Source organism: Sus scrofa, chromosome 1, assembly GCF_054392235.1.
Source record: "Sus scrofa isolate SSC_HxYL_T2T_F1_AM1 chromosome 1, Sscrofa_HxYL_maternal_Yorkshire_Landrace_v2.0, whole genome shotgun sequence".
Lineage (NCBI taxonomy): Eukaryota > Metazoa > Chordata > Mammalia > Artiodactyla > Suidae > Sus > Sus scrofa.
Window position 1 is genome coordinate 237,440,104 of NC_139383.1, and position 16,671 is coordinate 237,456,774.

The following is a 16,671-nucleotide window of genomic DNA, read 5'->3' on the forward strand; positions in this document are numbered from 1 at the left end:
ACCACCATAAGCAACTATATGCTAATAAAATGTACATATTCTCCTCTGATCCAGGAGGAAAATGAAAATATGAATAGACCAATCACAAGTACTGAAATAAAAAATGTGATTTAAAAACTTCCAAAAAACAAAAGTCCAGGACCTCATGGCTACCCAGGTTATTTCTATTAAACATTTAGAAAAGAATTCTACTGAAACTCTTCCAAAAAAAAAAAAAATAGCAGAGGAAGGAACACTCCCAAGCTCATTCTATGAGGCCTCCATCATTCTGCTACCCAAACTAGACAAGGGTACCACACAAAAAAAGAAAAGTACAGGTCAATAGCACTGATGAACATAAATGCAAAAATCCTTAACAAAATATCGGCAAATACAAATATATATTAAAATGATCATATATCATGATCAAGGGGGGTTTATCCTGGGGATACAATAATTTTTCAATACTCACAAATCAACCAGTGTTATCCACCACATCAACAAATTGCAAAACCATATGGTCATCTCAACAGATGCAGAAAAAGCTTTTGACAAAATTCAAAATCTGTTTCTGCTAAAAAATAACTTCAGAAAGTGGGCATAGAGTGAACCTACTTGAGAAGAATAAAAGCCATGTATGACAAACCCATAGCTATTATCATTCTCAATGGCGAAAAACTGAAAACTTTTCCACTAAGATCAGGATTAAGACAAGGATGTCCACTTACACCAATGTCATTCAACATAATTTTGGAAGTCCTAGCCATGGCAACTAGAGAAGAAAAAGAAGTAAAAGGAATCCAAATTGGAAAATAAGAAGTAAACCTATCACAGTTTGCAGATGACATGATAGTATACCTAGAAAACCCTAAAAACAGCACCAGGAAAATTTTAGAACTCATAAGTGAATTTGGCAAAGCTAGGTTGCTTTTTCCTAGTGTTTATCTATTGTAGATTTTTGGTTTGTGGTTCCCATGAGGTTTTGATAGAGCAGCCTATATGTGTACAAGATTATTTTAAGTTGCTGGTGTCTTAATTGTAAATGCATTTCCAATATCCTTCATTTGTATCCACCTCTCTCTTGGTGCAGGAACTTTTATTCCTTCATAGCTCCTTCTCTGTGGCATAGGCCTTGTCTCCATTACATGCTCTCTCTCTTTTCCTTTTTCCTTTTGTCCTGCCTGGTTATGTAGAGGTTTTACTTCTCTTTTGGAGTCTGAGGTCCTCTGTCAGCATTTAGAAGTTGTTCTGTGTAAATTGTTCAATTTGTGGATTTATTTTCTTTTTAGAGCACCACCTATAGCATATAGAAGTTTCCAGGCTAGGGGTCAAATTGGAGCTGCAGCTTCTGGCCTGTGCCACAGCCACAGCAATGTGGGATCCAAGCCACATCTGCAACCTATGTCTCAGCTTGTGGCAACATGAGATCCTTAATCCACTGAGACAAAGATTGAACCTGCATCCTCATGGACTCTATGTTGAGTTCTTAACCCACTGAGCCACAACAGGATCTTATGCAGATTTATTTTTAATGTTTTTGTGGAAGAAGGTAAGCTCCAGGTACTACTCCTCTGCCATCATGATCCCTTCCCTCCCTATTTCATGTTTTAGTATCACCTGGAAATTTAAAAAACAAACAAACAAACAAACAAAAAACCCTACACCTGAGCCTCACTGCAGCTCAATGAAATCACAATCTTCAAAAAACTTCAAAAAATGAATATATTTTTTTAAAAATCCATAGGTAATTCTAATGTGTAGATGTGGCTCCCAAACACAATCTTTAATGAAAATGCAAAAGAAAAAAAAACCCTAAAATTTTACTTTTGTGACTGTTAAACTTACAGAACTCATGCTATTTTTAACCCTAATATTTGCTGGGTTAAACTGTAAACCCAGCAAAGTAAACATAAGCTGTCTAAATAGATATTCTCTATATCAAGAAAACAATTTCTTCTGGTTCTTCTCTGCCTTAAATTCAGATTCCAGTGCTAAGGCAGCTGTCTTTTTATTACTTTTTTTAAATGAAAAACTACAAATATGAAACTATAGTTATTACCATGGTACCTGTTTTACATGTTGTTAGGTGAGTAATGAGGCACACATCTAGGAGGAAGAGACTCAGCATTTGCTTTTTTTGTCTCTTTTTTTAGGGCTGCACATGTGGCATATGGAAATTCCCAGGCTAGGGGTCAAATAAGAGCTGTAGATGCTGGCTTACACCACAGCCACAGCAACACTGGATCTTTAGCCCACTGAGCAAGGCCAGGTATCGAACTCATGTCCTAATGGGTACTAGTCAGGTTTGTTAATGCTGAGCCATGACAGGAACTCGGAGACTCAGTATTTTCTGTGAGTACAGTATCCAGTGGGCACATGAATTACAATGACTAGAGCTGCTATCCATTGTCCTAGTACTTTACTCATTTATTTTTTCAAATTTAGGTGCTAGAGATTGTTGAAGTTTTCCTTATCTTATTTGATCTTCTTCCTTCATAACCTCCCCATTTATGTGTAAGGTAATAAATAGATGATTATATTGTGTATATTTCTGAAAGCACAAAAAGAGAGGGAGAGTGAGAACAATCAAGACATCATGAAAAGGTATTTGGAATGACAATACAATCATGCTATCATTTCTCCCTGTCAGCAGAGAATGTCATTCTCTTGAAATTTGTAGTGATACAGATAAAGTTGAACATAGTGTATATAATAATTTTCATAAGGTCATTCATAAAACTCTTAACTGATATTTTTGTAGCTGCTACTCTTTGCTTTGCATTTGGATTTAAAACATTGAAAATATCCCTTTAATTTACTTCTATTGAAAATAAGTTCATATAAAGCAATTTTGAATTCTGTTTCTCACCATGAGAGTAGCTGGTCCTAGAACATGCTCTCCTCATCACAAACAACTAGAAAACTACATAAACTATAGGAAAGAGCTGTTTTCAGATACTGGAAACAGGCAGCCCAGGGCTGCAATCCTTGAGAAGAGGAAATGAACACAAGATGTGCATTGTGATTTCCCCAGTTTCTGCCCAGAGGCATATTCTGGATCATGACCCAAGAAGGAGATCTCGAGCAGAGTATCAGTCTTGCTGAAAGGAGATGACAGAAGTCAGACCTTAAGGACACTAACGTGGCTGGAATTTGTGGGACAGTGTATGAAAAGAAAAGATACACAGGGAGTAGCTTTGGAAATCTGCATAGGAGTCATGTTGAATCTATTGTTGAATATTAACCTGCACAGCATAGAGTGAAAGCCCCTCAGGCTGGTAAAGAATTACCAAACATGTATAACATGAACAATTGCCAGACTACTATGTAGGACTGGGAGATACACAAGTTACAACAAAGCAAGTTGGAGAGATCTTGCTGAATAACCAGGGCATTCAAAACAGATTCCTGAAGAGTAATACTTTAGTAGGAGGATGAAAGTAGTGCTAGAGTAAAGATACAACAGAAAACCCACCGCAAAGCAAAGAGTAGGACTTTAGTAGGAGGATGAAAGCAGTCCTAGAGTAAAGATACAACAGAAAACCCACCACAAAGCAAAGAGTAGGTCTCAAAAATATTAGGCTGATCCAAAGGACTTAACTGCCTGAAAAATAAATGTCAGTATTCTTGGAAAGAAAGCAACAAACACCAGACATGAAATAAAATATGACAATGTCTATATGCAATGAAATATTAATAAGAATGCAAAGATGCAAGAAGAACATGTCCCATTATCAGGAGAAAAATCAAACAATCACATTTATAAATAAAAGAGATTATAAAAGTAGCAGCAACAATTTTATTTATTTATTTATTTTTTATTTTCCCACTGTACAGCAAGGGGGTCAGGTTATCCTTACATGTATACATTGCAATTACAGTTTTTTCCCCCACCCTTTCTTCTGTTGCAACATGAGTATCTAGTCATAGTTCTCAAAGCTATTCAGCAGGATCTCCAGCAGCAACAATTTTAAACCACCTATTATAAATGTATTCAAGGATTAAATACTATAAATATAATGTAGAGAGAAAGGAAGATATAAAAAAGAACAAAATGGAAATTCTTTGGCTGAAAAATACGTCTCAATTTTTTTTCGGGTTTTTGGCCATTAAATAATGGCAGTAGTTCATATACCTTTTTCAGTCTCTTCCTTGACCTATTCCTTTGTGGAAACTCCAGTTCCATGTACATTAGGCTATTTGAAATCATTGCACAGCTCACTGATACATTCTTATTTTTCGATAGTTTTTCTCCTGCTTCTCATTTTGGATAGTTTCCAGTACTATGTAAATTCACTTTCTTTTTTTTTTCCCTGTAAGGTGCTATCTGCTATTCTCATCCACCATATTTTTCATTTTGGACTTTGTAGTTTTAACCTCTTGATATTTTGAGTTTTTAAGAAAATATTTTTCACATATCTATCTAACATTTCAGTCTGTCCCAGAATACACTGCAGATCTTTGGGACACTCTGTGTAACTTTAAGTATCTGCCCTCCAAATCCTAGCAACCCCTGTCTTTCTGAACTCCCAGCTCCATTTTCTCAACCCACAGAGAGTGCTGGATTCCTCCTTGGTTTTTCCTCCCTTTGCTGCAGTCTGGAAACTCTCTCACTTAAATGTGGGCAATTGTAGGGCTCACCACTTTTATTTATGTAGAGACTACCATAGTTGGCTGCCTGATCTGCATTGTTTAAACACTGTAGTTTCATATTTTGTCTGTGGTTTCTTCCAGATAGGAGGGTATATCCAGTCCCTGTAACTCCCTTTTGGCTGAAAGTGGAAATTCCTTGATTCTAAAAAAAAGCGAGGGGGGGGGAAGAGGTACAGAAGGAAAAAAAGTTTGTTATAATAAATCTTCTATGCCGTCTTAATCTGAGATTAAGAAATTTTTAAAAAGGAGCTTCAGTAGCAAGCACTATTTTTTTCTCTTTAACACTCAATGAATTTATTACATTTATAGTTGTACAATTATCATCACAATCCAATATTACAGGCTTTCCATCCCACAAACCCAGTGCATCCCCCCACCTCCCAAACTCTCTCCTTTGGAAACCATAAGTTTTTCAAAGTCTGTGAGTCAGTATCTGTTCTGCAAAGAAGTTCAGTCTGTCCTTTGTCCAGATTCCACATGTCAGTGAAAGCATTTGATGTTGGTCATTGTTTGGCTGACTTCACTTAGCATGAAAATTTCTAGGTCGATCCATATTGCTAAAAATGCCAGTATTTCGTTCCTTTTAATGGCTGAGTAATATTCCACTGTATATATGTACCACTTCTTCTTTATCCAATCCTTTGTCGATGGACCTCTAGGTTGTTTCCATGTCTTGGCTATTGAAAATAGTGCTGCAATGAACAGCAGAGTACATGTGTCTTTTCGAGTCATGGTTTTCTCTGAATAGATGCCCAGGAGTGGGATTGCTGGATCAAATGGTGGTTCCATTTTTAGTTTTCTGAGGAATCTCCATACTGCTTTCCACAGTGGTTGCACCAATTTGCAAGCCCACCCCAAGAGTGTGACGGAGCCCCTCTTTCTCCACACCCTCTCCAGCACTTATTATTTGTAGACTTTTGGATGATGGCCATTCTGGCTGGGGTAAGGTGGTACTAGAGTGGTTTTGATTTGCATTTCTCTAAGAATGAGTAATGTTGAACATCTTTTCTTGTGTTTTTTGGCCATCTGTATGTCTTCTTTGGAGAACTGTCTGTTTAGATCTTCTGCCCATTTCTTGATTTTTTTTTTTTGGTAATGAGCTGCAGAAGGTGTTGATAAATTTTGGAGATTAATCCCTTGCCAGTTCATTCACTTGCAAAGATTTTCTCGCATTCTGTGGGTTGTCTTTTCATGTTGCTTAGGGTTTCCTTTGCTGTGCAGAAACTTTGAAGCTTGATTAGGTCCCATTTGTTTGTTTTTGTTTTTGTTGTCAATACTCTTAGAGATGGATTGGAGAAGATGTTGCAGTCATTTATCTCAGAGAGTGTTTGGCCTATGTTTTTCTCTAAGAGTTTGATAGTGACTGGTCTTATATCTAGGTCTTTAATCCATTTGGAGTTTATTTTTGTGTATGGTGTTAGGGAGGGTTCTACTTTCATTCTTTTCCATGTGGCTGTCCAGTTTTCCCAGCACCACTTATTGAACAAGCTGTCCTTTCTCCATTGTATATTCTTGTCTCCTTTGTTATAGATTAGTTGGCTGTAGGTGCGTGGGTTTAATTCTGGGCTTTCTATCCTGTTCCACTGGTCTACATTTCTGTCTTTGTGCCAGTACCATATGGCTTTTAAGACTGTTGCTTTGTAGAATAGTCTGAAGTCTGGGAGCCTGATTCCTCCAGCTCCATTTTTCTTTCTCAGGATGTCTTTGGCTATTCTGGGTCTTTTGTGCTTCCACACAAACTTTAAAATATTTTGTTTGAGTTCTGGGGAAAATGTCCTTGGTAACTTGATAGGGATTGCATTGAATCTGTAGATTGCCTTAGGTAGTATAGTCATTTTGATAATATTAACTCTTCCAATCCCCAAGCATGGTATATCTTTCCATCTGTTTGTGTCATCTTTGATTTCTTTCATCAGTGTCTTATAGTTTTCAGAGTACAGGTCTTTTGTCTCTTTAGGTAGGTTTACTAATAGGTATTTTATTCTTTTGGATGTGATGGGATTGCTTCCCTAATTTCTCTTTCTGATCTTTCATTGTTAGTGTATAGAAATGCAGTCAATTTCTGTGCCTCAATTTTGTATCCTGTGACTTTGCCAAATTCATGGATGAGCTCTACCAGTTTTCTGGTAGAGTCTTTAGGTTTCTCTAGCTATAACATCATGTCATCTGCAAATAGTGATAGTTTTACTTCTTCCTTTCCAATTTGGATTCCTTTTATTTCTTTTACTTTTCTGATTGCTGTTGCTAGGACTTCCAAAATTATGTTGAAGAGTAGTGGCAAGAGCAGACATCCTTGTCTTGTTCCTGATCTCAGTGGGAATTCTTTCAGCTTTTCACCATTGAGAATGATGTTCACCGTGGGTTTGTCATATATGGCCTTTATCATGTTGAGGTAGCTTCCCTCTATGCCCACTTTCTGAAGGGTTTTTAGCAGAAATGGGGTGTTGGATTGTGTCAAAGGCTTTTTCTGCATCTATTGAGAGGATCATGTGGTTTTTATTCTTCAGTTTGTTAATGTGGTTTATCTGATTTGCAGAAATTGAAGAACCCTTGCATCCCTGGGATAAATACCACTTGGTCATGATGTACAATCCCTTGAATGTATTGTTGGATGCGGTTTGCTAGTATTTTGTTGAGGATTTTTGCATCGATGTTCATCAGTGACATTGGCCTGTAGTTTTCTTTTTTTGTGGTTTCTTTGTCTGGTTTTGGTATCAGGGGGATGGTGGCCTCATAGAATGAGTTTTGGAGTATCCCTTCCTCTGCAATTTTTTGGACTAGTTTCAGAAGGATAGGTGTTATCTCTTCTGTAAATGTTTGATAGAATTTGTCTGTGAAGCCATCTGGGCCTGGACTTTTGTTTGTTGGAAGTTTTTTCATCACAGTTTCAATTTCAGTTCTTGTGATGAGTCCATTCATCTTTTCTATTTCATCTTGGTTTAGTCTTGGAAGATTGTACTTTTCTAAGAATTTGTCCACTTCTTCTAGGTTTTCCATTTTATTGGCATGTAGTTGCATGTAGTAGTATCTTATGATCCTTTGTATTTCTATGATGTCCATTGTTACTTCTCTTTTTTTAATTTCTAATTTTACTATTTGAGTCGTCCCTTTTTTTTTTTTTTTGATCAGTCTGTCTAAGGGTTTGTCAATTTTGTTGATCTTTTCAATGAACCAGCTTTTCATTGCATTGATCTTTTCTATGGTTTTCTTCATTTCTATTTCATTGATTTCTGCTCTGATCTTTATGATTTCTTTCCTTCTACTAACTTCAGGTCTTGTCTGTTCTTCTCTCTTGAGCTTCTTTAGATGTAAAGTTATCTTGTTTATTTGAGCTTTTTCTTGTTTCCTGAGGTGGCCTTGTATTGCTATAAACTTCCCTCTTAAAACTGCTTTTGCTGCGTCTCATAGATTTTGGAGTGTCGTATCTTCATTGTCATTTGCTGCTAGGTATTTTTTAATTTCCTCTTTGATTTCTTCAGCGATCCGTTGGTTGTTTAGTAGCATGTGGTTTAGTCTCCACATGTTTGTGTTTTTTGCAGATTTTTTCCTGTTGTTGATTTCCATTTGCTTAGTGTTGTAGTCGGAAAAGATGCTTGATATGATTTCAATTTTATTAAAGATACCGAGGTTTGATTTGTAGCCCAGAATGTGATCATTCTTAGAGAATATTCCATGTGCACTTGAGAAGAATGTGTATTCTGTTGCTTTTAGATGGACTTTCCTATAAATATCTATTGAGTCCATGTGGTCTAATGCTTAATTCAGGGTCTGTGTTTCCTTACTGATTTTCTGTCTGGTTGATCTGTCCATTGCTGTAAGTGGGGTGTTAAAGTCTCCCACTATGACTGTGCTATTATCATTTCGTCCTTTTAAGGTTGTTAGCAGTTGTGGTGAACCTATGCTGGGTGTGTAGATATTTAAAATTGTTATATCATCTTCTTGGATTGATCCTTTGATCATTAGGTAGTGACCTTCTTTGTCCCTTAAAATATTCTTCATTTTAAAGTCTATTTTGTCTGTTATGAGTATTGCTACTCCAACTTTCTTTGATCCCCGTTTGCATGGAATATTTTCTTCCATCCTCTCACTTTGAATTTGTATGTGTCCCTAGAAGTGAAGTGGGTCTCTTGAAGACAGCATATATATGGATCTTGTTTTTGTATCCATTCAGCCAGTCTATGTTTTTTGGTTGGGGTGTTTAGTCCATTAACATTTAAGGTGATTATTGATATGTATGTTCTTATTGACATTTTACTAATTGCTTTGGATTTGTTTTTGTTGCTCTTTTTTCTTGCCTTCTTCTCTTATTCTCACCTCTTGTGGTTTGATGACTATCTTTAGTGTTGTATTTGAGTTGATTTTTCTTATTTATTTGTGTATCAATTGTAGATTTTTGGTTTGCAGTTATTTTGAAGTTTTGATACAGGAGTCTACATATATATGAGATGTTTTAATTTGTTGGTCTCTTAATTTCAAGTACATCTCCACTGTCCTGCCTTTGTACCCTCCTCTTCTCAAGATTTCTGATTTTGGTAGCATAATTGTACGTAGATGATTTCCTCTCTTTACTGTATATATATACCTTTACTGGTGAGCCTTCTCATTTGTGGTGTTTTTGTTTCTGGTTGTGGCCTTTTCTTTTCTTTCTAGAGAAGTTCCTTTACTATTTGTTTTAAAGGTGGTTTAATGTTGCTGAATTCTCTTAGCTTTTGCTTATCTGTGAAGCTTTTGATTTCTCCTTCAAATCTGAATGAGAGCCTTGCTGGGTAAAGTAATTTTTTTTTTTTTTTTTTTTTTTTTTTTTTGGATTTTTGCCTTTTCTAGGGCTGCTCCCATGTCATATGGAGGTTCCCAGGCTAGGGGTCTAATTGGAGCTGTAGCCGCCGGCCTACACCAGAGCCACAGCAATGCGGGATCCAAGCCGTGTCTGCAACCTACACCACAGCTTATGGCAATGCTGGATCCTTAATCCACTGAGCAAGGCCAGAGATTGAACCCACAACCTCATGGTCCCTAGTCAGATTCATTAACCACCATGCCAGGATGGGAACTCCCTGGTTAAAGTAATCTTGATTGGAGGTTTCTCCTTTCATCACATTAAGTATATTATGCCACTCCCTTCTGGCCTGCAGAGTTTCTGCTGAAAAATCTGCTGATAACCTTATTGGGGTTCCCTTGTATGTTATTTGTTTCTTTTCCCTAGCTGCTTTCCGTATTTTCTCTTTGTCTTTAATTTTGGTCAATTTGATTAATATGTGTCTCGGTGTATTCCTCCCTGGGTTTATTTTATACGGTACTTGATGTGATTCCTAGATTTGAGTGAGTGGTTCCTTTTCCATGTTAGGGAAGTTTTTGGCTATTATCTCTTGGAATATGTTTTCTGTCCCCTTCTCTCTCTCTTCTCCTTCTGGCACCCCTATAATATGGATGTTGGTGTGTTTAACGTTGTCCCAGACTTCTCTGAGATTCTCTTCATTTGTTTTCAATCTTTTTCTCTTTTCTGTTCCGCATCTGTAATTTCCACTAATCTGTCCTCCACCTTGCTTATTCGTTCTTCTGCCTCCTGTATTCTGCTGTTAGCTGCTTCTAGTGAATTTTGTATTTCAGTTATTGTATTTTGCATCTCTTCTTGTTTAAGTTTTATATCTTGTATCTCTTTGCTCAATGTTTTTTGTAAATTATCCATCTTTACCTCCAGTTTATTTCCAATGTCTTGCATCATCTTTAGCATCAACAGTCTAAAGTCTTTTTCCAGGAGGCTTAGAATCTCATCACTAAGCTAATTTTCTGGGTTTTTTTTCTTTCTCTTCATCTGAGATATAGTTCTCTGTCCTTTCATTTTTATAGGTTTTTGGTGTGGTGACTTTTTACAGATAATAAAGTTGTAGCCTCTCTTACTTCTGGCATCTGCCCCCCTTGTGGCTGAAGTTGGTGTGAGGGCTTGCTGTAGGCTTCCTGATGGGAGGGGCTGATGCCTGCCTACTGGTAGCTGGAGTTGATTCCTATCCCTCTGGTGGGAGGGGCTTAATCTCTAGATGGGATTAGAGGTGGCTGTATACTTAGGGGGTTTTTAGGTGCTTGTTTACTGATGGGTGGGGCTGTGGTCCCACCTGGATTGTTGTTTGTCCTGGGCTTCTCAGTGCTGACAGGTGGGGCCAGATTTTCCCAAAATGGCCACCTCCAGAGAAAGGCACACTGATGAATATTCCTGAGAACTTTGCTTCCAATGTCCTTCCCTCACAACAAGCCACATTCATCCCTGTTTTCCCAGGAGGTCCTCCAAGGACTGCAGTCAGGTTTGACACAGATTCCTATGGAGACTTTGCTTTGCCCTTGGACCCAGTGCACTTGAAAAATCTCTGTGCACATTTTAAGAATGGGATTTCCATTTCCCCCAGTCCCAAGGAGCTCTTGCACACAAGTCCCACTGGCCTTCAATGCCAGATGCTCCAGAGGCTCTTCTCCCAGTGCCAGAGCCCCACATGTGGGAGTTTGATGTGGGACTCAAACTCTCACCCCTGTAGGTCAATCTCTGTGAACCAGGTTCTTTCCAGTCTGTGGGCCTTCTCACTCGGGAGGTATGGGGTTGTTTGATCACATAATCGTCCCTCCTACCTCTTGATGTGGCCTCCTCTTTGTCTTCTGGAGTAGGACATCTTTTTGAAGGTTTCTGGTCCATTTGGTTAAAGACTATTCAGCCTCTAGCTGTGAATTTTGTTGTTTTAAGGAGAGAAGTTGAACTCCAGTCCTTCTATTCCATCATCTTGTTCCTCTGGACTCTGCTCTGAGTCAGCAAGCCCTTTTTATATAGCGAGTCTGATTAGCTATTACCTGTTGCATTGGGTTTTCTATTCATTAACCTCCCTTTATTTTAAATTAAGTTTTGATCATGTGTTTTATTATAAAAATATGGATAATGCAGAAATAATTTAAAAGCCTTTTTAAAATGTCTTTTGGTTTATAACATCTTTTCAAAATATATCTTGGTCAAATGCAATTGTTTCTAGTCACCTTACAAACTAGTTAAAAATAATAAAGGATATAATTTGTGCCCTATAGTATGTAAAGCATACATTAAATTGTGGACATTGAAGCAAGAAAGGAATTTCTAAAAAAGCATCAAAGCAGGATCTGCAGTGGGTTAAGGATCCAGGGTTGTCACTGTAGCAGCTTAGGTCACTGCTGTAGCACAGATTCGATCCTTGGCCTGGGAATTTCTGCATACTGTGGGTGTGGCCAAAAAAATAGTAAAAGCAGATAAAATGAAAAATTTCAGTTAAAATTCTTCTGTTGTACACAAAACTTACTGAGATAGTGAATAATAGCATTTAGAAATAATTTTTGGAAAATGTACTTTTAAATATTTCACTGAAAGTAGGAAATCTAGTAATTATAATTATGAACTTAGAATCAAATAATACAGAAAAAGACTGAAGGTAAAAGAAAAAAATTCTAAAAGGCCTTGCAAGTGCTGAAATTATTATAAAATAATTCTATGATTCACAAATCATCAATGAGATGAACAAAATTAAAACACTTTGAACTCACTGTTTTTGAATACTCTGTCATCTTAACCAGATGATTTTTGATGAACTTTTGTCTTTGATTCTGAAAATTCTCCACATTTTTCCCAGGAGCATCTGCTATAATAATTTTCTATCATTTATTTTCTTTTAAAATTATGTCTATATAAATTAATTAATAATATAGAAATAATATTACATACAAATTATTTGGAATAAGACATTTTAGAAACAATGTTATGATCAACCACCCATAATTCATCTAGTATTCTCCCTTCATTAGAGATTTGTTTGAAAAATTTACTACTAGAAATATTTCCTCATTATCTGCATTTCAGATTATTCCCTCTTGGAATTTCTGAAATATAATTTATTGGTTTCAGTTTTAAGATGACTGTTTTTAATCAACCTTGCACAGTTTATAAAGCTGATTTCCCAAACATATGAACTGGTCAGAGTGAGCATCAGTGTCATTGTTTTGTTTGTAGAATCTCACTTCCTTGCTGGATGCTTACAATTAACTTAAATGTCATTTCCCTTTACTGAAGAGAATTATTTTTCTTTGCAGTTGACTTTATTCTCCTTTGTGAAGAGAACTCATACACTGAAAAATTTCTTTTGTGGGAGATAACTTCATTGCTAAATCCTCCTAAATATTACCCATATGTACCACTCTGTAGATGGGGAGAGAGAGAGAGATTTTGATTGTTTATGCATTTCTTCATGATACCGTAAACTGCTGACCTCATAATTGCCCAATGAAAGCCAATGATAACATCAGGCTTGTTGTATTTCCAGATAAGAGGCTTAAAGAGAAGAAGCAATAGACAATGCCATACTTGAGGACATAAGTTCTCCTAGAAAATGCAATTGTCAGAAGGGTTCTCTATTATTCAAAAACATTGGTACAGATCTTCAGGAAGGAAAAGCAGATAGAAGCAGATTTTAAAATAATATGCTTTAGGAGTTCCTGTTATGGCACAGCAAAAATGAGTCCAACTAGTATCCATGAGGATGGGGATGTGGGTTTGATCCCTGGTCTTGCTCAGTGGGTTAAGGATCCAGTGTTGCCATGACCTATGGTATAGGTTTCAGTCACAGCTTCGATCCTGCATTACTGTGGCTGTGGTGTTAGGCCGGCAGCTGTAGCTCCAATTCGACCCCTAGCCTGGGAACTTCCATATACCGCAAGTGCAGTCCTAAAAAGAAAAAAAAAAAAGCTAAATAAATAAAAATAATATGCCTTATTCACTTTAAAAATATTTAAATATTTTTAGGAACTTCCTTGACTCTTACTAACATTATTAATGTCATATTATATTCTTTCAGGTGCTATTCCTCCTTTTTAGTTTCCACCTTATATCCTACTTTATGTTTTTCATGCCTGGCTATTCTAGTCTTAGGCCAAGTCTTATTTTTCAAACTGAGAGCGATAAGAGCAAATACTCAAGTGAAAATTATTACTATTATTATTTTGTCTTTTTGTCTTTTCTGGGGCCTGCACTTGCAGCATATGGAGGTTCCCAGGCTAGGGGTCTAATCAGAGCTGTAGCCACCGGCCTACACCAGAGCTACAACAATGCCAGATCTGAACCACATCTGCGACCTATACCACAGCTCATGGCAACGCCAGATCCTTAACCCACTGAGCAAGGCCAGGGATCGAACCCAAAACCTCATGGTTCCTAGTCGGATTTGTTAACCACTGAGCCAAGACAGGAACTCCTCAGGTGGAAATCACCGATGTAAGTGTTTTGTGTATATTAATTAATTTAGTTATTAAAACAATGCATTAGGATACACACTGATATTTTATAGGCTAAGGAAACAAAGCCAGAAGAGTGATGTAACTTGCCCAAGATCACACATATTTAATTAGTGGAGCCAGGAATTGAATTCAGACAGTGTAGTTCTAGAATTCAGGTTCATTGCCATTGTGTTTTGTGATATTTATTGCAGTATTTATGTCTCATGGTTCATAAATTTCTGTAGAAGACGAGAAATGAAGGCAGGAAGGAAAAGAAAAAAGAGTGGAAGGGAGGGAGGAAAAAAGAGAGGCAGGAAGAAAGCAAGAAGAAAGGAAAAAAGCTGGTTTATATTTGTGATAGGAAATTACATCCTTTTGCTCAACATCCTTATTATCTGCTACTTTCAAGTCACACCATGAAGATTGAATCTTTATTAAAGTATTGATTTTTTGAAAGTTATGCCATAATTGTTTCAGAATAAGATTTTAATATTCAACAGCCATCTAGAAGATAAGTAGACAGCTTGGCAGAAATCAGTGAATTTGCGGGTGGACTGCAGTAGCACTACAGCACCCACATTGGTTCTTCTTTTTTTTTTTTTTCCATATGTTTTATTTCAGTATGCTTATTTCAGCCTCACTAATTAGTTTTTCAAAGTATTGATACCTGCAGGTTTTTTTATGGGGGGGAAGGGTCTTTTCATCCTTACCTTTTCTACACGTAAAAGTCAAAGTGGGGATATATATTTGGAAATAAATTCGTACCTAGATTCAGTGTGTGAGACACTGATATTATAAAAATAATTCCAACATAATACTGTGCATCCAAATTTACAGTTTTCAGTTTCTAAAAGCAATGTGACCCTGTTGTTAGTGATTGACCCACTCAGCCAAGGAAGAAAAGTCTAGATTTTGGGAATAATAGTGAATTTTCAGGAATGGCACTTTATTTTTAGTTGAGGTATAACTGACATACAACATTATATTACCTTCAGGTATACAACAATGATTCAATATTTCTATATATTTTGAAATGATCACTAGAGTAAATCTCATTAACATGTCACCATCTAGTTTTTTTCTTGTGATAAGAACTTTTAAGATTTATGCTTTTAGCAACTTTCAAATATTCAGTAGAATACTGTTACATATAGTCATTATGCCATATTTTACATGACTTTTTAAATGTGAAACTGGAAGTTTGTATCTTTAGACCCCCTTCACCCATTTGTCTCACCCTCTACCCTTCAACATCTTAAATTTTATCTTGATATTGCTTTTATTTGCTTTCATTTAGGAAACTGTCTTTTTACCTTTGTACAGGAGCATTTATTATCTAACTTTAAAATTAACCAGTTTTCTATTTGATTTTAAGACTCCTATTATATAAAAATTATCAGTGCTACTATATGAATGTATTTTCTAATTGACATAACACCTACTCTGTTATGGGGTACATCCAGTTTCCCTAAACCCCTGATTTACAGAAGCGCCTTTACATGAGGATATTTTTTCCTTGAAAATGAAAAACTAATCATGGGTGGCAAAAAGAATCATTGATTTTGTAGAATTTTGAGGATCATTCAGTAGCAATCATAATGTGTCTTCCTTACTGTGTTAGAACTCATAGAACATATCTTAAAACTGCTCCTCTTGAAAGTTACATCAAATTCCTCTACATTTTGTGATTTTTATTATGTAGACTTGAGAACACCAAATATACAAGTAAGGTTTTCCTCAACTCTATAGTTACTCATGAAAATGGCTCTTTTTTTTGGAGGTGGGGGGTGCCTTTCAGCATATGGAGTTCTAGGTCAAGGGATCAGGGCTGAGTCCAGTTGCAGTTGTGACCTAAGCCACAGCTGTGGCAATACTGGATCCCTAACCCACTGTGCTATGCCCAGGATCAAACCTGCATCCCAGTACTCCCAATAAATCACCAATCCCCTTGCACCACAGAGGGATCTTGGAAAATGACCTTTCTTTAATAAAGTTTCTGTCAGGTTTTAAATATCGATTTACAAGCTTTATTCCATTAATCCTCCAAGTTTAGCAATAGAGTAAATGAGTTGAACTAGCTCCTGGGGGAAACTGAGACAGAACCATGTTAAAGGAGGCTCTTTCTGGTTTTGCCAGTGGGTGGGAAGAACCAGTAGCACTAGACTTTAGAGCTTTAAAATATCCCTGAAGTGATAGTACTAGAATATTTGGAAAAGAAGCTTTGAAGGTAAAGTTAAGAAATATTAAAGTAATGCTCTTATGACTTTTGGTACCATTCTCTATTATTATCTTCATGGAGCCTTTCCAACCCCACTCATTTCAATAAAGATCAAGGCATGGGTCTCATACAAACAATTAGGCAAAAGTTTGGAACAAAGCTCATGGGTCATACTCATTTTTGATCTATTTTGAAATTTACTCTGACATTGGTTATTTTCTGCTTTTATGACTAAGGATATAACTCAGTTGTTTAAACTCATATTTTAGCATTTGGAAGCAAGAGTGGGCATACAGAATATGTGCTAGGGTGTGATGCCCAAAATAACAATTTTTTTTTTTTGTCTTTTTGTTGTTGTTGTTGTTGTTAAAATAACAAATTTGAGGCTAATTCTTTTTTATCTGAGAAATATCAATGCTAAACTACTTGTGGTTAATAAGTATCACTGTATGATTTATTAGAGAATAAATTTGGTAATTTCCAGACTAGGGGTCAAATCAGAGCTACAGCTGCCAGCCTATACCACAGCTGCAGCAACACAGGATCTGAGC